The sequence below is a fragment of the Marmota monax genome, unplaced genomic scaffold (genome assembly GCF_021218885.2).
Source record: "Marmota monax isolate L192 unplaced genomic scaffold, Marmota_monax_Labrador192_F-V1.1 WCK01_AAM20220418_F8-fsc00342, whole genome shotgun sequence".
Lineage (NCBI taxonomy): Eukaryota > Metazoa > Chordata > Mammalia > Rodentia > Sciuridae > Marmota > Marmota monax.
The window spans coordinates 464399-470798 of NW_026692007.1; the positions used below are offsets into that span (position 1 = coordinate 464399).

The window sequence follows — 6400 nt, forward strand, 5'->3', positions numbered from 1 at the left end:
GAAAACAAGATTCAAACCCTGGGCTTAGAATGGAGAGTCCCATGAAGGTGGAATATGGTCACCTGACAGCTCCTGGGAGTTGAACGTGAACGTGATGGACACTGCAGACAGGCACCTCAGGGAATTCATTTTAAAATTTATGAGCAGAATTGGGCAAATGGTAAAAAATGACAAATAGGAGAAATCAATTCTAGTACACTACAGCTCAGTAGGATGACTACAGTTAAACACTATTGCTGTGTATGGTTCAAAATAATAGAAGAAGGGATTTTAAATGTTCTCACCACACACACACACACACAAATGGTAAATGTATGAGGTGATGGATACACTAATTACTCTGATTTGAACATTTACAATGTGTACATAAGTCAAAGCATCACATTATAATCCATAAGTTCATCTAATTAAGCTGTTAATTCAAAATACAAGGTAAAAAATTTCAAACCTGTAGAGAAAATAGAATGAGTATAAAAGGCAAAATAGGACAAAGCAACAACAGCAAAACACACACACACACACACACACACAAATAACAACTAAAACCCTTAGGGTACTGCTGTGGTTTGTAAAAGTGTCCCACAAAGGTCCACATCTTAAAGTCTTGGTCCCCAGCCTGTGGTCCTATTAGGAGGGGGGAAACTTTTAGGAGGTGGGGCTTAGTGGAAGGAAATCAGATCAATGGGGCTATTCTCTTAAAGGGGATATTGGTACCCCATTACTCTTTTTCTCTTTGCTCCCAGCCATCATGAAGTGAGCAGCCTCTTCTACCATGTAGTCCCTACCATGATTTTCTGCCTCACCACTGGCTCAAAGACAATAGGATCAAATGACCATGGACTGAAACCTCTGAAACCTTGAGCTAAAATAATATATCCCTCTTTTAAATTGATTATCTCAGGCATTTTGTCACAGTAATGGAAAGCTGACTGATGCAAATATAAAGTTTCATTTCTGAAGGACAATGGTACACAGAAGGGATGCAGAGGGAGAAGACAGAAAGAAAAGCAGTGGCAGAGAAGAGGGCTGGTGGTCGGGAATAAGAAGAAAAGGAGAATAGAGAGAAAGACAGACTTGGAAAAGGTAGGCTTGTAAAAAGAGAACAAAGGAGGACAGAGAGGAAGGTAAGCAAAAGACACCTACTCCTCTCCCCCCAGCAATCTTCCACGCAGCTTTGTGCTTAAGAACACTGGTGTTTCCTTTCTCAATTTTTAGTTATTCAGACTATAAAATATGACAACATCTGACCCTTAGATGTTCTTTTGAAATATGCTGGCTGACAAAAGAAGCACAGTAGTGGGCTTAAATATTGTTTTTTTTTTGTTTTTGTTTTTTTTGTTTTGGCACAGAACTGTGAGAACACAGGGAGGAGAAACAGATGAAGTCAGGTGGAAATTCTGTAATGCCATCATCTAAAATGCTCAGATGCAAAAATTATATAATTTTGGTAGATGGAAGCAAGCCTAAGGAAAGCAAAGAAATGCACCTTCAACCACATAACATTTCACAATGATTCTGTATTTTTTCTTAAGTAGAATTTTATTTATTTCTGCTTCATAGACATTACGTGGCCTTAGGATGTATAGACATCATCTTGATTTTCCTTTACTATTTTCTGCAAATGAACCAGAGAAGTGGAAGTGATCATTACATTTTAAAGATAGATGAAGCTGCTTCCAGTTCCAACAGGGACCTTCCTGATGAGTGAATGGAACGGAGTGGAGTGCTCTGGCACTTTGGTACCAGAATTGAACTCAGAGCTGCTTAACCACTGAGCCATATCCCAAGTTCATTTTTTTATTTTGAGACAAGTTCTCGTTAAGTTGCTTAGGGCCTCATTAAGTTGCTGAGGCTGGCTTTGAACTTGTGATCCTCCTGCCTCAGCCTCCTAAGCCACTGGAATTACAGGAATACACCACTAAACCTTGCTCTACTTCCAAAAATCCATTTAATATGTTGTCCTTGGGTAGAGGATGTATCAGATATTAAAACGATAAGAAGATACTACCCTTAATTTAACCAAAAGGCCAAGAAGCAATGGTGACAGCTTTCCCTATAAGAGCAGCTGTTGCCAGTGTGAGGGCTCTTGTGGGGCTGCCTTTGTAGTGTGTTCCACACTTGGGGAGGCCTGTTACCTTGCTGGTTCTGCCCCTTGTGGCCACAGTCAGGGTCACTGCCTGTGCCACCAGGACTGAGAAGCTTCTCCTGCTTTACTGGGTCTCTTCTGGAGGCAGGGCCCCACAGGAGCTCACCTCATAACACTGGACATCTGCCTCTGTTGCTGACGATTACCTTTCCCTGATCCCTGGAGGCGGTGTGTGTGTCCCTTAACCCGGCACACTCTCATGGCCACCTTCTGTGAGAGAAGTCTGGTTCCAGGAACCAAATGGCTCTAAAGTTCAGTAATACCAGGCCCCATCTCAGAGCTCAGCATTAGGGGGAGCAGACAGCCATACACAGATACACTAGTGGAAGTGACAGGTGAAGTCCTGTTTGAGGAGGAGGCTACAAAGGGCCTTGACAGGCAGGAATCCACAACATCTTGTGCAAAGCTGTGGAGGTATGTGTGGGAACCACAGGGCCCCAGAGTAAGGGCACTGGTGGGGAGGAGGTAAGGAAGGCAGGATGCAGGCATGTCTCCGGGCTTCTGCACTCACCATGCCTATGGACATTCCCTCCCATCTGGTTACTTCAGAAGGAAGGATTTGGTAAACCCCTTTATATGAGCATTGCTTATGGATGAGTCATCTCTGTGGCCTTTGAGGCCACATTTCTCCTTCTTCTCAGGACAGCTGTTCTGTGCTAGGGCCAGACAACTCCAGGCTGAGCCTGGGGGAAGAAGAGTCCCTAATCACCCTTTCCACAGAGGCCTGCTTCTCTGTGGATGATGAGTAGAGACATCCACCTGAGGGTGGACCTTCTTCTTACCGGACCCAGAGATTCAGGAGGCTATGTTCTAAGCCCCCATTGGAAGCTCTGTGAATCTGACACATGAGTGTGTGGCACTCCATGACCACCAGCTGTGTAGTCTCAATTTCTGTCAAGATCCCCTCTGGCTTTCACAACATGAGTCTCCATGCATTGGTAGTAGAAGGGCCTCTGGTAGAGCTGAGGTAAACTGTACTCGGGAAGGATGTTTGTTCTCCATGAGGAGGTGGCAGGACAAACCTGAGAGTCAGGCTTACCTCTATAGTCCCATTTGCACTCCAGGCTGGACAGGCTGAGAACCTCAGGTTCCTGTGCTAATGGAGGTCTAGAGTTTCCATCCCTGACTGATGGTAGAGGACCTGGGAGGTTGTAAAAGCATCTTGCTAGGATTGTACATCTGTATTTTTAGAAATTTGCAAGAGTTTTCCCTTGCAGCCAAGGTGGAGAGCCATTGTTTGCATTAATGGTTGGGGAGAGGGGTAGGCCAGGCTCTGCCGGCTGACCAGCTTCATACCCTGCACTTTCAAGGGACCACAGGTCACAGAGATGGATCTCACCAGTCTCCAGGTAAGGTAAAGGAGAACAGCCGCTGGGTCCTGGTAAGCAGTATCATGTGCCAGAGGAAAAAACTAGGACTCCCTCCAAAATATGGAATGGATTGAAGATAAATTACCTGTTGAAATCAGAGTTAGGTGCCCACTCTGCGTGCCAAGGAGACTGCAGACAAAACTGTGCCCTGTCTGTCTGAGCCTCAAGAGATACCTCTCCCCACATGTACAGAGTGTGTGTCCTGGGGAAAGGTTTGGGGACCCCTGGGGATCTCCAGAAGGGCTCCTGGCCAAAAAGAAATGAGCCTGGGCCTGTAGGTCTGGAGATCTTAGGAGCACAGGTAGCCCCACCCAGGAGCCTGAGAAGCGGGCAGAGGACCTCAAAGAAAGAGGCCTCTGAGTGGGGGAGGGGCTTATACTGGGGTCGACTGCGGCCACTTTTTGGCAAACCCTGAATCTTTTCAGCCACTTGAGGTTTCTGATTGTGCAGTGTGAACATTCATAAGAAGCTCTATTTGATGAGAGGAACATTGAATGAAAGTGCAATTAGCATAGGACTCTCTGCTCTGTTGAACTGAGAATTAAGTTCTCTGTCAAAAATATCTTCAAGCATCCAAAATGGATATCCTATGCATCTGAGAGTATTGTCCACTGGCTGTGGCTCTTAGGTGGACTCTGAAGCCCCTCCCAAGGGTGGAATTTATTGGCTCTTCTTAAAAATGATAATTTCTTTCTAAGAGAACTGGATCATGGGATTTTTCAGTTGAAAATGGCCAGGGCCACAGACCTTGGGGGTCTTGCAGGTGAGAGGGCTCATATCCTCATAGCAGCCCCTGGGCTCCCAGGATGACCACAGAATGCTGTCCAATATGGTGGGTATGAGCAATGCTCTGTACCCAGGTCCACCCCTTGCCCAATCTGAACTGTTACACAAGTGACTGAAATTATCCTCTGTGCCTCAATTTCCTCGTTGTAAAATTGATGGGTTAATAAATAACACAATATTCCTGTGTTATTCTGCATTCAACAGGAGAGTCACCCTTGTTGGATGTTAGCAATTACTGTGATTGTTGCAGAGTCATTAAGGAAGGACACCCTTAGATACGATACCATTACATGGGCTTTCATGCAAATAGTTTGGGCAAAAAAAATTAACAACCACCACCTGACATTACAGTAGATGCCCATTAGCTATTCAAGGAAGTGGGTCTTTCCCTGGGTGCTAGACAGCTTGGACTTTATTGCCATAATCCTAACATTTTAATATCTGCTTGAGTTTATTTCAAGGAAACATGAAGGGTTTGAGGCAGCTAAACTCTAACCTTGAGTCATATGGAGGTGCCCATTCATTCACTGATAAGTAATAAATTATAAATTCCTATTACCTGAGGATGCATATCAGTGTAACATACAAGTAATGACATTTAAAATGGAGCGTGAAACATCAGAAAAGTCTTCCTATCAAATGCAGCAGCTAAAACTGGCATAAAAGACACTGCCTCTGCACTTCTCCCTCACCTCACTGCAGGATGTCAGCGCTCTGGGAGCAGCACTTGCCAGTGGGGGACTAAGGAAAGAAAGAAGGGCTAGGATGCATTGTGTTCTCTAATGTCTGCAAAATGCCTTGAGAATCCTGACTTCAATTATGTTCATAAACTTCATAACTTCTAAACTAAAACTCGCCATCTTGGCTAAATTAAAATCTTCAAAGTAATCCCTTTAAAGCACACATAAAAAAGATTGTCTTTAAATAGCACATGCCATGGTTTGAATATGGTTTATTCCCCCTACCCCTGAATTTACAAGAGTGCAATCCCTAAATCTTGTGTTAATAGTACTAAGAGGGTGGAAACTTCATTCCACTATGGGATTTAGAAATGGGGCTTTGGAATGTGATTAGGTTTAGATATTGTTATTGGGGTGAAGCCCACTGATTGAATCCTGGTGGCTTTATAAGAGACGGACCAAGATGAGATATAAAGGCAAAGACAGGCACACTCCCTATCTCTACCCCTGTGAAGCCTTGTGTCACCTTTGGGACTCTGCCACAAGGTTTTGAATCTCTAAAACTGTGAGCTAGTTGCACCTCTTTTAAAAAAAAAAGTTAACCTGCCTCAAGTATTTCATTATAGTAATGAAAATCTGATCAACAGTACAAGAACTAAACTATTTGAGGTTGAGGAGCCCCCAGGTACATGATGTAGGGTATATTGACAAGAATCCCAAGGCACTTTTTCTCTTAAAAATATTTCTACTTGCTGGATTCTGTGGCACATACTTGTAGTCCCAGCTACTCAGGAGGCTGAGGCAGGAGAATCTATTGAGTGCAGTAGTTCAGAACCAGCTCATTGCAGTATTTTATACTAGAGAAAAAATAATTATTTTTAGCAGAGATTGCCAAACTATGTTCCACTGGCCAAATTGGCCCTCTGACTGTTTGAATAAATAGTTCTATTGGAACACAGTCTCCTCATTCATTATGTGTTGTCTGGCTGCTTTCACACTGTAAGGCAGACTCTCTAGCAGTTGAGACACTAACCATATGGCTCATAAAGCTGAAAAACATTTACTATCTGGCTCATTTTGTAGTACTCACTTTTTAGAATCCTAGATTATGATATTATTGTCTATTCATCACGTTATTAATTTCATATCCTTTTATAAATATCAAGTTTAACTGCAGGTAATTTATACTTTAAATTTTGTGAATAGAATATTTTATTTAAAATGTGGTCCTCGTGTTGATCATGGCTGATATTAGAAAAGCTTTAATTTCCAAATATTTATAGTATAACCAACTACACTCTGAATTTTCTTGCTTGGTCAATTAATCTTAATCCTCTTGAAGTTTTTTGGTAGGCATATTTTCTGGAAGTATTAAAATATTTTTACATTACTTCTAATATTTATCTTTTATTTTCTTG

At 42.8% G+C, this 6400-nt stretch overlaps 1 non-coding gene across 1 annotated transcript; it reads right to left on the reverse strand.

The window, feature by feature from the left end:
* Positions 1–1841: 1841 nt before the first annotated feature.
* On the reverse strand, positions 1842–2039 carry LOC124097273 (U2 spliceosomal RNA). Its single transcript, XR_006853167.1, has one exon. It is a non-coding gene; the product is annotated as a U2 spliceosomal RNA (small nuclear RNA).
* Between the last annotated feature and the right edge of the window lie 4361 nt (positions 2040–6400).